A 17,050-nucleotide genomic window follows, 5' to 3' on the forward strand; every position below is an offset into this window, starting at 1 on the left:
TTCCATATCCGCGTGGTATTTGTGGATCCCGCAAAATCGATGGGCCACCCTCTTGTGTCTCATGTCTGACTTTTTACTCAAAACAGAGCGCCATCTTCACACAAACAACTAACTCAGAAATGCGGTTACAGTATGAGACACCCGCTGCGCGAACTTACTAAGGAGTATGTGCGTAATATAAATGGCGTTATTTTTACGCCGGCCGAAGTGGCCGTGCGGTTAAAGGCGCTGCAGTCTGGAACCGCAAGACCGCTACGGTCGCCGGTTCGAACCCTGCATCGGGCATGGATGTTTGTGATGTCCTTAGGTTAGTTAGGTTTAACTAGTTCTAAGTTCTAGGGGACTAATGACCTCAGCAGTTGAGTCCCATAGTGCTCAGAGCCATTTGAACCATTTGTTATTTTTACGATGGTCGTTCAGTAAGTAATGCAACACATATTTTTTCTTGGCCAATTTCGGTTGAAAAAATGCGAAATTTGTTGTAAGGCATCGAGGAATATTCCCGCGTCAGCCCCTATAGTTTCATGAATTTCCGGTTGTTGGCAGCGCTATACATAGCCTTCAAAATGGTGTATGTAACGGAGGTACGTTCCATGCAGAGAGCTATCATTGAGTTCCTTTTGCGCGAAAAAAAGAGCATCGCAGTTATTCAGGGGCACTTGCAGAATGTTTTCAGAGGCCTGGCAGTGAACAGAAGCACGGTGAGTCGTTGGGCTAGGCGTCTGTCATCATCGCGAGAAGATCGCGCAAGCGTGTCCCGAACGCTGGCCGGCCACACACCGCTGACACCTGCAACAATGGAGCGTGCTGACCCTCTCATTGGAGGTGATCTACAGATCACAATCAAACACATCGCAGCGCAACAGGACGTCTCTGTTGGTACTACTGACACACTCTTCCACCAGTTGGGGTACTGAACCGTGTCGTTTGCCACGGTTCCTGTTTTTCCCTTGGTTTACTCCTGTTTGGAGTTTCCGCGTTTTCCTAGAGGGCGCCGCTAGCGCGCTAGCTGGGAGGAGGCGCTGTGTGCCGTGCCCAAGGCGGAGGAGGCAGTTGAGACGAGTGTTTGGCCCTGGACGGCCGTTCTGCCGCGGGGCCCTCGGTCCCTCTATGCTAAGTCTGGATGGGCCCAAAACCCGGGGCGTGAGGACGCAAGAGGCTGTAAATCTGTGGTCAATGTTTGGTTTCCGTTCGTGGGCTGGGGGAGCTATGAAGTCCGTCTGTGGCTGCCAGTAATCTCCAGAAGGTGGTGTCGTCACTGAAAGTAAGATTTTTTGATCTAGTTAGTGCAGCGGTCGTCGCCTGGCGGGGCCAATCTCCCGGTGGTGTGGGAGCTATAAATAACTGTGTAGCAACGTTTCTCTGCTTCGAGTTTGTGATCGGAAATTTCCTTGCCTGTGTGTTACTGCCGCCTTGCTTGATCGTCCATTTGAACGCCATGCTGACTTAAGGCGCGCGTCGTACAGAAACAAAAAAAAAGAAAAAAAAATTTGGCTGTGGAGCTTCTGCAAGCCGTTGTTGTCCCATGGACGGTGTAGGTCACTATTTAGATAAGCACGTGGTAAAATGTTAAATAACCTTGTACTGTCTGGCGGAAACAAAGAACCAATTAATTTTATGGATGTCTGAAATGCGAGATTATGTTACTGTTCGCCAATATCTGTTGTGCTTTAGTACGTAGGCATATTTAACTTTAGTCGTTGTTATTGTGTATATATTCTTGTGTTAAGGAGTTTAGTCCCCATGGCATTTAAGTGCTCTATTTAATTATATTTAAGGTAGTGCTAGAGTTTCTGTTTGGTAATACGCCTAACCACGACTGATGTCGGGTGCTCAGTCTGTCTGAAATGTTGGGCCTATTGGGTAGAGGCGGTTGTTGACTTGCACGCCTCAGCTCCGAAGTCCCTTATTGATGCTACTGCGTTAGTTCTGCCGGAATCTCATTTGCAGAAGTTATCAATTCTTGTGAGCTCAAATAAAGCTACCTTTGCCTCTGTATGGTCTTCGTCCGACCTAGTGGCTCGTGTTAGACGAGTTCCCTTTCCAGCTGGGGTAAATGTTTCCTCCTCCTGGTGGAGCCATACTCTTTCCCGAGCCACGCTGGAGTAAGAGTTGCCCGAGTGTCTATTGCCTCTCAGTGTTCCAGGAGAGTGAAATAAGAGGTTAATTATCTACTCTACCTTATGCCCAAGAAAGGCGAATTAGAGTAGTTCTGGATAACCTAAGTGTTGTACACTATTAAGATAGTTCTAGGTTTGGAGAAACTGCTGTTTGGTAAATTTTAGCTTTCTGTGTCGGTAATCCGACGTATTCCACGATCCAACATTGTTGTAGAACTGAAAGATTTGGTTCTGATACATTTGCTGAGAAGTGACTTAATTAATTGCTATTGATGTTAATTGCTTTAAATGAATCTTCATTAATTTGTTATTATAATTTTTAATGAGTGGTCTTCCTTAATGGTGTAACATTTAATGTACGTCTGATTGTCCCCTATGTCACCTACTGGCTTCATTCACAGAATGAAAAGGTGATCCTTGCTCAAGTTTATGGGACTTTATTAACCGTTAACCTTTATTGTGGATGGTATTAAAAATATGTTTGTTAAATGGGAATAATTTTAGTTTCCTAATGTTTATTAAGTAATTCTTAAGTTATCTAGCAAATATTACGAGTGAAAATATTCTCTCATTGTTCCACTTGCTCGGCTAAAATGGTTCAAATGGCTCTGAGCACTATGGGACTTCCGTCCGTTTGGTCCAAAAGGGGCACTCCGCGGGAAGTAATATGTGGGTTGTTGATACAGCAAGACGTTAGGTGCGACGTCGACAAGTAAAATTTTGTATGCCACAAAGCCGTCGCGTTGAACAGATGTTTGGCTGAAAAATAGGATTTAACAGACAAGAGAGTGGGGAATAATATGGTGTACTGGAATACTGAATAAAACCAACCTGCTTTCAGAAAAAAAACGTGTGCTGCATTACTTACGAAACAACTCTCGTACCTATTTTATGCTGGTGCAAAGAAATAAAAATCATTTGCGTATCCAGGTATTTAGTACAATTCAGACCAGTTTGTTGCTAAGTGTACGTGGTCTCCGTGTTGTAGCAATCTTATTGGCCGGCAGTGTAAAAGTCAAGACATAATATAACTTCTCTTTTGTGTTTCGACTTCTAATGAGCTACCGTAGGTAATGAACTGAAATATCATGACACGACAGAGAGAAAAGCTATAGACTGAACATATTCACGTTCTGTGTACTTCGTTCCAGACGACTCTGCTGATTTAATAGCCCCATACCTAACAAATTTACACTACTCGCTCGACGAAGGAACAGTACCAAAAGACTAGAAATTTCATCAAGGCAAACCAGCTCTCAAGACCAGAAACAGGAGTAATCCTTAGAATTAAATATCCATATCACTGATGTCTCTTTGCAGCTGGATTTTGGACCATCTACTGTGTTCGAAAATAATGAATTACCTTGAAGGCAGACGTCTATTAACGCATACCAAGGATTCAGAAAATATAGTTCTTGTGAAACACAACTACCTCTTTATCCACACGAAAAAATGAGTCTATCGACAGAGGATCTCACATTGATTCCGTATTTTTAGATTTTCATAGGGCTTTTCAAACAGTTGCTCACAAGAGACGTCTTGCCAAATTGCGCCCCTGTGTAGTATCGCTTCAGCTGTGCGACTGTATTCGTGGTTCCCTGTCAGAAGGGTCACAGTATGTACTAATCGACGGAAAATCATCGAGTAAAACAGTAATGACATTCTGTGTTCCCCAAGGAAGTGTCCCCAACCTATATATAAAATTTAGGAGACTACCTAAGCAGTCCTCTTAACTTTTTTTGTAGCTGATGCTTTCATTTCTGTCTAGTAAAGCCATAATAAGGAAAAGTGTGAGGTCATCCATGTGAATGTGAAAAGAAATTTGGAGACTGTCAATTCAGCTAAAAATTAAAATGACGGTCAACTTAAACTGGAATGATGACTTAGATAGTGTTGTGTGAAAATTAAGCCAAAGACTGCGTTTTATTAAAATTGGAAGATGCAATGGATCTACTAAAGAGACTGCCTACATTACTGCTGTACGGTATGGGATCCTTGCCAGATAGCATTAACGGAGGCCATCGAAAAAGTTCAGAGAAGGGCAGGTCATTCTGCATCATCGCGAAATAGGGGGCAGAATGTCACGGAAATGAAAGTGGGTTGGAGTGGCAATAATTAAAATAAAATGCTGCGAGATCTTTTCACATTTCCATCACCAAATTTCTCGTCTGAATGAGAAAAATTGTGCTACTACCAGTCTAAATTCTGAGAAATAATCGTCGTAATAAAATACGAGAAATCAGAGCTCGTAAAGAAATATGTAAGTGTTCATTTTTCCCAGCCGACTTCTTTACTGTCCTTCTCAGTAAAAAAAGTGAAATTAAGGACCTATGTCACAGACTGTCTACCAATGACACAGGGTGTTTTTCTCACCAACGCGATTTACACATAATGAGAAACAAAAAGGAATAAAAATTCTTACTGTCTCTCGCTATCGGCTTGGTAGGCCACCAGCGACGCAATAACCTCACAGTCGGTGGTGTTCCTAGTGCTCTTTCTAAAGATGTTACCTGCGACCAGAGCCCTTGCTTTCGCATGCCCATTGTAGCACTTCTCTGAATTCCCTCACACCACAGTGCAAGCGTTTCTTGTTAAAGTCAAGGTGCAGGTGAGACTTGGGGACACGTGGGTGTTGCGGTTTTACCACCGCGATTGCACCCTGATGTATTGTCCCCGGCCCTGGCAGTCTATGGCATGCCACTGACCTAGCAACTGTCCAGTCGCACGCACAAAGTTCCCTTCCTCTGCTGTCCCTCAGGTGGGGGTTCACTGCACAGTTTGTCAACGATATCGCCCCCTACACAGCCAAGGGAACAAGCCCCCATGGCGGCCGTTTGCTCTCCCTAACACTCGCCCGCCGCTGATGGCCCATTGTCTGCCTCTACACAACTTTATATTGCATGCGTGAAATCCCATCAGAATACAAAAAGCGCGCACACACACACACACACACACACACACACACACACACACACACAGAGAGAGAGAGAGAGAGAGAGAGAGAGAGAGAGAGACTGCCCCTGCAGTCACTGTCATACCGTTTTTTTTTTAAGATTCTACGTGCAATTGGCGCATTTAATTGTTGTTAATATACTAATCCATTCCATCACCGCTAAAGTGGCTGGGATGTCGCTAGCTGGGACGGTTTTCCAGCTCTCGATACCAAGGAATAAATTAAGCTTATTCATTAAGAATATTTTAGAATCTGTGGCTGTTAATTGAATCCAAATACAAATAACTGCAATCAGTTTAATATTCCATGAACTAGTTTCAGAACCTTCTCACGTTTATCTTCAGATGGTTTTCTAGAAGTTACATCACTGTTTCTAGCATAATTCTGGGTGCTGGCTCTGTGACAATAAGATGGAACATGTGCGAGAGTATGGGCGGCGTTTTCTGTGTTAGTGTCCATATGTGAGTTTCCATTTCGATAGCCAGCTGGTACATCAGGTCAGATACTTTTACACAATCTGTAAACCTGTATAGGTTCGAAAGCCAATTCATGGAATAATAAATAAATATTCCAAAAAAGTGACTGAGTGCAGTTTTTTTGTAATTACAAGGAATAAATATTCTTTTGTAATTTATACGTATTGCCATCGAGAAAATCTTGTCAGTACTGTGTCAGTATTGCTCTACTACACACCAATAATTAATAAGTAAGTGAAATTAAGTTCAGTACAAGTATCACCAAAAACCAAGTTACGAGGTACAGACACTTTGCAAATGAGACTATTTGAGACTAGCACCAATTTCCATTTCAACACAAGTAAAATTTTTAGGAAACTAACGAAATTTTGTTATTTTGCAACTATCATGTGTTCCACGTTAAAAGACCTCCTCCTGTTTCAAGGTACAAGGTGGTGTACGACCGCGAAAGTATGACTTAATTATCCACATGTTATACCGTATAATCAGTTTTAAAAATATATAGAACTTTACTTCACATACAGTTCTGTAACTAAAGAATTAATAGTAGGCTATAGCCAAAATAGCTTTAAATTATGCAGTACTTAAACATGCAGAATTAGAAATATTTACAAACGCTGCACATAACATAATTCCATGTCTGGCAAAACAAGAAAGGAAACAAAAACTGTAGCAAATGGGGGAAACTGCTTATGTCGGTCTCTAGAGCGCGTTTTTGCATGAGATTCTGAAATGAGTCACTAGACTGAATTACCGACCGAGAAAATCATGTGTTTCTAGGTATACTATATTCTGGGTACAACACATTCCGTAACTTATTGTATGTACATATTTCCGTGCTCAAAACCACTGTCTACAAAAGTTAATTATCGTAGTAGTTACAATACTGCAATAGAAACAGAGTTGAAAATAGAGTTACTAATTGAGAGTTGCAAGACGGATTGTTGATCCACCAGAAACCAGAAAAATACGATTCCAAATGTGTTTCTAAGGTTAACAGTTCTTAGTTATGTGTCTAAACAAGTCAGTCTGCTGGTATAAGGGAGGAACTACATGGCAGCAAGGCCATCGATCACAGTAACTGTAAGTATTTTAGATTAGCACAAAGTCTTCATACACTGGAGCTGACTAGTTATGTCTGCTCACTGTGTTTATGAAATACGTTGTGCATTTTGGATCCGTTATTTTTGATCGAAAATAGAATCGAAGTAAGCTTTAGACCTAGGAATTATTTCTAAGAATCAAAATGACCTATACTGTTTGCTGTTCGGGACTGTTAAAAAAATCTAAAAACTAAAGGCAAAGATTTTTTAATTTGAAATTTAAAACCAAAGTTCCCCACCAGTCTTAATTATAAGGTACAGGGTACCCTCCGCCACGCAACGTACGGTGGCTTGTGGAGTATCTATGTAGATGTAGATGTAACCCGCAGTTTCCGTCTAATTACCTGGATGTTAAAAGAACAGCAACAAAATGAAAAACAGTATTCGAATGTTGCAATAGTGTTTTGTTGTTTATAAGCATCGGAGACTGAACATGCAGATGTTTAGACATCATCGTTTCATCTCTGCAGAAGCGCTAGATTTAAACACCTTACTCTCTTATGAGTGTAACACATATCTGCAAATTCGTTCTAAGCGGATCTGCACAGTATCAGAAATATCCGCGAATAAGTTCGTAGTGACGTGTATTGCATCTCATAATTGATAAAATAATCTAAATTACCCTTCTAATGGAATCCTTGAAATTATCTACCTTGTAATTCCAATCCCACCCCAGTAATTAACCTGATCCTTTGTGGAAAATAATGTTAAAAGTAAGTCAAATATTGTCAGATACAGTGTCGATATAAACAGCGTGGCGCAGTTCTGCATTGAAAAGAGCGAAATAAAACAAAACAAAATTCAAACGGAAAACCAATCGTAATGCAGATATCCATTTCACAAACAAACAAACATTTTAACCTATGCAGTGTATCGACGTTCGGTTGGCTGCCTTACACCGCAATATAAAAATTCACTTTTTACATAAAATTACGAACATGATACCACTGTAGAATGCGGATGGTAAAAAATGCACATAAAACGGAATAGTATCTGCATATTGACGGTGAAGGCCGTATCAGACTGCACGAAACATCCACCAGTGTCTGTTTTCATATTGTGAACACCTTGTGAAAGTCGTCGCGTCGGTAAATAGAGAGCAGCTATAAAATAAAAGAGAAATATATATGTGGCAAACGACAGAGGAAGCTACGAACGACTGACAACGAAACGTGGGAAAATGTGGCCAATTCTCGACAATAGTGAACGCTGTGTGGCAAAACGTCTCTGAACAGTCGCTGCTGTTTTAATATTCTACAGATACGTAAATAATACCGTATAACTCAGCCTGTTACATCAGTTTCTACGTGTGATCTCCGAGGAAAGACTTCCCACTCGGCGGGAAGGAGAACTCCAAGCAAACAGTGTACATCTTACAACACACTATTTCGTCAGTTATACATCAATACACCCACCCAACCACTCTCCCTCTCTCTCTCTCTCTCTCCCTCGCTCTCTCTCTTTCTATCTCTCTCTCTCTCCCTCGCTCTCTCTCTCACTCTCTCTCTCTCTCTCTCTCTCTCTCTCTCTCTCACACACACACACACACACACACACTCACACTCACACACACACACATCTGAGAGTAGTAAAGTATACTATTACTCACGACCATGTGAAATATTCTTTCATTACCCCACATAAATATCGAGCAGTCCGCCCCAGTAGCTGAGTGGTCAGCGTGACGGATTGCCGTCCTCCGGGCCCGGGTTCGATTCCCGGCTGGGTCGGAGATTTTCTCCGCTCAGGGACTGGGTGTTGTGTTGTGTTCATCATCATTTCATCCCCATCCGGCGTGCAGGTCGCCCAATGTGGCGCCGAATGTAATAAGACCTGCGCCAAGGCGGCCGGACCTGCCCCGCGAGGGGCCTCCCGGCCAATAACGCCAGACGCTCATTTCCAATATCGAGCACCCAAACAGACGTCGAGCATTAATTATTGTGGTTTACGAGGAGCAGTGAACTGTCTCCTGGATTTCAGAATACAATAGTAGTACATTTTTTAGGAAAAGTAGACAGAATAATTTTTGATCTGTGTGATAAACTGGAAGTACTGGAGAAAACGAAAGAAATCGTGTGATGTGACTGATAAAAACTCATCAACGACGGTGATCAACTATTACATACTACTTTCTGACCTCTGATTATGACTACAAAAGACATTAATAATTACTAATCTTTCCTTCGTCTGTCCAGCGAACAAAGACTCTCTTAAGATAACCGATGGCTTGGACGAACGTGATTGTAAAAGCGCTTATTAACATACAGTTCTGTTAACAAGAACTGTACGAATTATTTTCTTAAGCACTTTCGGAATACAGGAGTATATTTGTTAATTAGAAAAAATACGTCTTTTATTTGTAATGTAGGGCCCTCACATGAGATATTTCAGATGGTTTTAAGTAGCGTCAGTCTTCTATTGTTGGCCGCTATTGCCGTCGGCCTTACTAATTTTGTCAAAAATGTTCAAATGTATGTAAAATTTTATGGGACTTAACTGCTAAGGTCATCAGTCCCTAAGCTTACACACTACTTAACCTAAATTATCCGAAAGACAGACATACACACCCATGCCCGAGGGAGGACTCGGGCCTCCTCCGGGGCCAGCCGCACAGTCCATGACTGCAGCGCTTCAGACTGCTCTGCTAATCCCGCAAGGCTAATGTTGCCACTGTCGGCTCATCTATGCTACTTACTTATGAAAAAGTTCATTCAGCCTTTACCCAATGATAAAGGTAATGTTTTATAACAAAATTTCGTATGGTCGTACCGGACACATGCTGCCGAGTACGTTCAGCTTACCGTATTGGCCATCACAGCTATTAGGTAATATCAATTAAAAATATAGGCTGATTGCAACGTGAATAATAGGAACATTTCTTTTGCCGTTCTCAACACTGGCTCTCTAACTACACTCCTGGAAATGGAAAAAAGAACACATTGACACCGGTGTGTCAGAACCACCATACTTGCTCCGGACACTGCGAGAGGGCTGTACAAGCAACGATCACACGCACGGCACAGCGGACACACCAGGAACCGCGGTGTTGGCCGTCGAATGGCGCTAGCTGCGCAGCATTTGTGCACCGCCGCCGTCAGTGTCAGCCAGTTTGCCGTGGCATACGGAGCTCCATCGCAGTCTTTAACACTGGTAGCATGCCGCGACAGCGTGGACGTGAACCGTATGTGCAGTTGACGGACTTTGAGCGAGGGCGTATAGTGGGCATGCGGGAGGCCGGGTGGACGTACCGCCGAATTGCTCAACACGTGGGGCGTGAGGTCTCCACAGTACATCGATGTTGTCGCCAGTGGTCGGCGGAAGGTACACGTGCCCGTCGACCTGGGACCGGACCGCAACGACGCACGGATGCACGCCAAGACCGTAGGATCCTACGCAGTGCCGTAAGGGGCCGCACCGCCACTTCCCAGCAAATTAGGGACACTGTTGCTCCTGGGGTATCGGCGAGGACCATTCGCAACCGTCTCCATGAAGCTGGGCTACGGTCCCGCACACCGTTAGCCCGTCTTCCGCTCACGCCCCAACATCGTGCAGCCCGCCTCCAGTGGTGTCGTGACAGGCGTCAATGGAGGGACGAATGGAGACGTATCGTCTTCAGCGATGAGAGTCGCTTCTGCCTTGGTGCCAATGATGGTCGTATGCGTGTTTGGCGCCGTGCAGGTGAGCGCCACAATCAGGACTGCATACGACCGAGGCACACAGGGCCAACACCCGGCATCATGGTGTGGGGAGCGATCTCCTACACTGGCCGTACACCACTGGTGATCGTCGAGGGGACACTGAATAGTGCACGGTACATCCAAACCGTCATCGAACCCATCGTTCTACCATTCCTAGACCGGCAAGGGAACTTGCTGTTCCAACAGGACAATGCACGTCCGCATGTATCCCGTGCCACCCAACGTGCTCTAGAAGGTGTAAGTCAACTACCCTGGCCAGCAAGATCTCCGGATCTGTCCCCCATTGAGCATGTTTGGGACTGGATGAAGCGTCGTCTCACGCGGTCTGCACGTCCAGCACGAACGCTGGTCCAACTGAGGCGCCAGGTGGAAATGGCATGGCAAGCCGTTCCACAGGACTACATCCAGCATCTCTACGATCGTCTCCATGGGAGAATAGCAGCCTGCATTGCTGCGAAAGGTGGATATACACTGTACTAGTGCCAACATTGTGCATGCTCTGTTGCCTGTGTCTATGTGCCTGTGGTTCTGTCAGTGTGATCATGTGATGTATCTGACCCCAGGAATGTGTCAATAAAGTTTCCCCTTCCTGGGACAATGAATTCACGGTGTTCTTATTTCAATTTCCAGGAGTGTATAATATTGGCAACCAGAAAGTGATTAACAAAACGTGAAGCCTGTAATTAGAATTCCTAGTGCTCACTTCATCTGAGAAATACATTTAGAGCTACAGCTTATAGCTCTGAGGAATTAGGAGATTGTCTGGGATTCATAATAAAAAATAAAAAAACGATTCTCTCTAAAATGTTCCATATATTCTGAAAGTCAACAGACCAAAAAGAATCCACACAATCAAACTACCAGAGCAGTTCAGAGTCTAGTGCGCTGATGCAACTATAACTGTTCAAACCAAATGTTTAAGTGAATGCTCGCCATAATTTGATGACAATGTTCATCAAACGCCACACTAAATAATGGTAGAATGTATGTCCCGCGACGGCACGTGAAAATACGACATACGCAAACTGAAGATCGACCATTAAAGTCATTCCCGAATTAACACTTCACTCGAAAACGATTTCATGGTTACGCGTATCCCGAGTAACTTATTACGGCATCCGAGGCAGTTTATAGCAATGATACCGACGCGACGCGACTCCCGGCACAGGTGGTGTGGTATTCAGCGTCTGGAGAGAACTGGGGCCTTTTTTCTCTCGCGCAGCGTTCTTAAATATAAAGCCGCGGTGCGGACGGCTAAGGGAACGCCTGATCAAAATTACTCTCCCGACTAGCTGCTGGGCTAGTAATGCACCACTTTAAGTTATCGAATTAATCATTGCTTCCTTTGCTGATGGCCGATGAATCTCACAATTTAAATGTGCAATCAGCACACAGGTAAGTAATCATAATAAAAGTCTGATGTGGCTAAGTCAAATATTCTGCGCGAGAGAATTAATTTAATTACACTACACGCAGTAGACGAGCTCTGAACTAGCTCTTTGGAGATACGCTATAGCTATAGTTTTATAGTTATTCAATTGAAACATCTCACATCTTTATGATTATAGCGGATCTCCCTCCTACTTAAATTTAAACATCCTAGCCTTATTTATTCGCCTACTTAATCTATCTTGCTTCCTTCATTTCTAAGACAAAGACCAGAAAATCATGAATTTCAACTAAAATTTTAATTTGTGAGATCCAGAATACTGTTTCTACTAAATTATTATGCAAAAGGAATCCAAACATAAATTTTTAAGTTTCTATCTCTTTTCTGTTGCGCCAATGATTTTTACAGAAAAAGGTCCAAATTTCGAAAATGGTTAAAGTTATTGAACTGACATTCAACACATATTGATTTAGTATTACTTCTGACATTCTAGAAACGTTTCAGGTTATTTACTTGATTTTTAAAGTATTGCGCAACATTTATGACGTCAGAGCTAATTACAGCGGACTGCCTGGCACACAATGGAAAGACTGATGTGAAATTTATACGGTGTGAGGAGGCTGCTTCCCTACAAGTGATTTTGGCGTCATAACTGTATCTGATATTAAAGTGGTTTTCCGGAAATAACATCAGCTTTTAGAACAAGGATTAACGATGGTAACTTTAGCTTTCATTTGCATCTGGAGCATATTTGAAGATATTTGAAACCAGAACGCAGTACTCTACGCACACGTAACACGACACGCTACACGGACACTCGGTGTGGGGCTCGAATAAAGAATTTATTTATAAGTGTAGGGAAAGATATGTGGTGTATTTGGTGCCAATGAAGATATATTTTCACTTTCATGTACAATATTACACAATCTTCACTGGGACGAACGAAGAAAGAAAGCTTTGACGACTGCAAATAACGATGTGGATTAGCTTGTAAAAATTGCACGACATAGTATATATCAGAGGCTGACACAGGTAAAAGTAAGCGTGCATTTGTACTTCTTTTCAGATCGGTTACCAACAGTACTACGACGAGTGCGCAGTTAAAAGTTATTTGAATTGTTAGAAAGTAAATAAACGAAGCGCAACTAGTGTGTGAAGTAGCAAATGCGAGAGAAAAAATAAGCTGTTATGTTGTTTTGACAAACGCTAGGAACAGGTTTTGTTGATAACGCGTGACGCATTCTCGGTATTTGACTATGTGGGTAGACCAAAGCATAGAGAACTTAATGATGTCGAAGAGAGTCATAACGCCGACCACACGGCGATCGACAGGAAGGTGTTCACGAAAGCAACAACGTGACAATTAACAGGTGAAATTCCTACTGAGGAAGCAACTAAGTACGAAATACACCAAACTGCTATTGTTACTCTTGCTACTGAGCAATAAGCAGGAGATAACAACAATATGTACACTGTGCTCTAGGGGACAGTGTTGCTAGCATGTCTGTAACGTGGCAGCGGAAGTTGACCTTTCGACACAGTCAGAACTAGAAAATTGGATAGTTTCGCTCTTATTCCATAAGTTAGAAATACGGGAAAGAGAGCGTGAAGAAAAGCAAGCTAGGCTTGAACGAGAGCTTGAAGCTAAACATGCTTTAATCGAACAAGAAGGCGAAGAGAGGCAGACTCAACTTATAAAGAAGATAGAACTTATGGAAAAGGAAAGAGTTAAGAAATAAGAAGTTATAGAAGAGCAAAGGGAAAAAAGGAGATAAGAGAGAAGGGGTTAGTTAGGCAATTAAATGTAGCTCTAACTACTCGAGACGCAGCAATGGAGAAGCGCTTGAATAAGGTATTAGGCGCTAGAGATAAAGCTATAGCTGATGGTCTAAACGGAGAATTTGATAAGGTGCGGCCTGAAGTAACATCCGGGCAGAAACGCTGCAAGAGCTTACCGCAAGAGGTTGAAAAACTATGTACCGATGTAGGTAAAATACAGCTCGCACATGGTAAGCTGTAAGAGCGAATTAAAGAAGTCACTTCTACCGTGGAACAAAAATATTCAAGTATGAGGAACAGTACTGAAAGAGAAGTCAAGCAGGAAGCAGGAAATGCTCCCTGCCAAGATTTTGCGTGAGGTGTTAGCCAACATTCCAAGTATATTACAATCTACTTTCCCAGCGTAGCAAAATAATAGGCAGCGTCTGATAGTAATGTAACAACAACAACGCTATACTATTGTACATATAATAAATTTTTTCTTCTGAATTTCGATAAATTAGTATAATCGATATTCTGATTTCATTTCTTTTTTGTTTCATGCCATTATGTTGAAGAAATTGTAAACAATTTTCGATGTAAATTTTAATATTTATGTAAAATTTCAAGCAATGTTATAATAGAAGTGAAGTTTAACTAATGTTGAAACTATTGTAAGATGTGAAAGTTGTAATTGTACGCCTGCTCCATACGTAGGCAATGTATTAGGATATGTAGAATGCAAAACCTTTGGTGAATACCCTGTCTGTAGGAGAGCAGGAAAAGGTGGAGGCAAGCGAGCGCGGGAAAATACACACGGGCGCGGTACGGCATAACGGGCTCAGCAGTGGTAGTCGGAGTTGGGCATCGGTCTAAGAAACACGTCCTGGACCGAGGAGGCTCTCATGGAAAACGTGATTTCGTTGAGCCTCGGATGCGCCGTTTCCGACGCCTATACAGCATGGCAATATTCCATAGGCACTAGAAAGGAAAAGTATTGCGACGCTATGAAGAATTAAAGTGCCAATATTTCAAGAGCCATTGCTGTGATTGTATGTGCGCCTTGTGCCTCGCCATCTCGCCGCCTGCCGACCACCGCATCGATACGAACAGGTTGAAACTTTTAGTACTGTATTCGTGTGAACCAGTGTTACTTTTGCTACATACTATTCAATAACAACTTAAATTTTACCAGAACTGTCCTATCATTTAATTATCCTCACAACTAACCTAGACAGGGTCCTTTCCACATGTTGTGCAATCCGAGTGTCCCGAGATGAAGATTTAAAGTTTATGTTAATAATAATTACCTGCAGACCTATTTATGTTAGAATGATGTTTAAAGAACTACACGCAACAAGCGGCTACACGGGTAGCAGGGGTTGTGTGGCGTGGGCTGGGCGGTTTTTTAGGTTAGATGGCCTCGGGCAAGTGCAGAAAGGGCAACAGCCTCAACGGGTGCGGGGCAAAGTCAGGACATGCGGGGACCAAGCAGCAATCGGTATTGTAATTGTAAACTGTCGAAGCTGCGTTGGTAAAGTACCGGAACTTCAAGCGCTGATAGAAAGCACCGAAGCTGAAATCGTTATAGGTACAGAAAGCTGGCTGAAGCCAGAGATAAATTCTGCCGAAATTTTTACAAAGGCACAGACGGTGTTTAGAAAGGATAGATTGCATGCAACCGGTGGTGGAGTGTTCGTCGCTGTTAGTAGTAGTTTATCCTGTAGTGAAGTAGAAGTGGATAGTTCCTGTGAATTATTATGGGTGGAGGTTACACTCAACAACCGAGCTAGGTTAATAATTGGCTCCTTTTACCGACCCCCCGACTCAGCAGCATTAGTGGCAGAACAACTGAGAGAAAATTTGGAATACATTTCACATAAATTTTCTCAGCATGTTATGGTCTTAGGTGGAGATTTCAATTTACCAGATATAGACTGGGACACTCAGATGTTTAGGACGGGTGGTAGGGACAGAGCATCGAGTGACATTATACTGAGTGCACTATCCGAAAATTACCTCGAGCAATTAAACAGAGAACCGACTCGTGGAGATAACATCTTGGACCTACTGATAACAAACAGACCCGAACTTTTCGACTCTGTAAGAGCAGAACAGGGAATCAGTGATCATAAGGCCGTTGCAGCATCCCTGAATAAGGAAGTTAATAGGAATATAAAAAAAGGGAGGAAGGTTTATCTGTTTAGCAAGAGTAATAGAAGGCAGATTTCAGACTACCTAACAGATCAAAACGAAAATTTCTGTTCAGACACTGACAATGTTGAGTGTTTATGGAAAAAGTTCAAGGCAATCGTAAAATGCGTTTTAGACAGGTACGTGCCGAGCAAAACTGTGAGGGACGGGAAAAACCCACCGTGGTACAACAACAAAGTTAGGAAACTACTGCGAAAGCAAAGAGAGCTTCACTCCAAGTTTAAACGCAGCCAAAACCTCTCAGACAAACAGAAGCTAAACGATGTCAAAGTTAGCGTAAGGAGGGCTATGCGTGAAGCGTTCAGTGAATTCGAAAGTAAAATACTAGGTACCGACTTGACAGAAAATCCTAGGAAGTTCTGGTCTTACGTTAAATCAGTAAGTGGCTAGAAACATCATGTCCAGACACTCCGGGATGATGATGGCATTGAAACAGAGGATGACAAGCGTAAAGCTGAAATACTAAACACCTTTTTCCAAAGCTGTTTCACAGAGGAAGACCGCACTGCAGTTCCTTCTCTAAATCCTCGCACCAACGAAAAAATGGCTGACATTGAAATAAGTGTCCAAGGAATAGAAAAGCAACTGGAATCACTCAACAGAGGAAAGTCCACTGGACCTGACGGGATACCAATTCGATTCTACACAGAGTACGCGAAAGAACTTGCCCCCCTTCTAACAGCCGTGTACAGCAAGTCTCTAGAGGAACGGAAGATTCCAAATGATTGGAAAAGAGCACAGGTAGTCCCAGTCTTCAAGAAGGGTCGTCGAGCAGATGCGCAAAACTATAGACCTATCTCTCTGACGTCGATCTGTTGTAGAATTTTAGAACATGTCTTTTGCTCGAGTATCATGTCGTTTTTGGAAACTCAGAATCTACTATGTAGGAATCAACATGGATTCCGGAAACAGCGATCGTGTGAAACCCAACTTGCTTTATTTGTTCATGAGACCCAGAAAATATTAGATACAGGCTCCCAGGTAGATGCCATTTTCCTTGACTTCCGGAAGGCGTTCGATACAGTTCCGCACTGTCGCCTGATAAACAAAGTAAGAGCCTACGGAATATCAGACCAGCTGTGTGGCTGGATTGAAGAGTTTTTAGCAAACAGAACACAGCATGTTGTTCTCAATGGAGAGACATCTACAGACGTTAAAGTAACCTCTGGCGTGCCACAGGGGAGTGTTATGGGACCATTGCTTTTCACAATATATATAAATGACCTAGTAGATAGTGTCGGAAGTTCCATGCGGCTTTTCGCGGATGATGCTGTAGTATACAGAGAAGTTGCAGCATTAGAAAATTGTAGCGAAATGCAGGAAGATCTGCAGCGGATA

Source organism: Schistocerca cancellata, chromosome 2 (genome assembly GCF_023864275.1).
Source record: "Schistocerca cancellata isolate TAMUIC-IGC-003103 chromosome 2, iqSchCanc2.1, whole genome shotgun sequence".
NCBI lineage: Eukaryota > Metazoa > Arthropoda > Insecta > Orthoptera > Acrididae > Schistocerca > Schistocerca cancellata.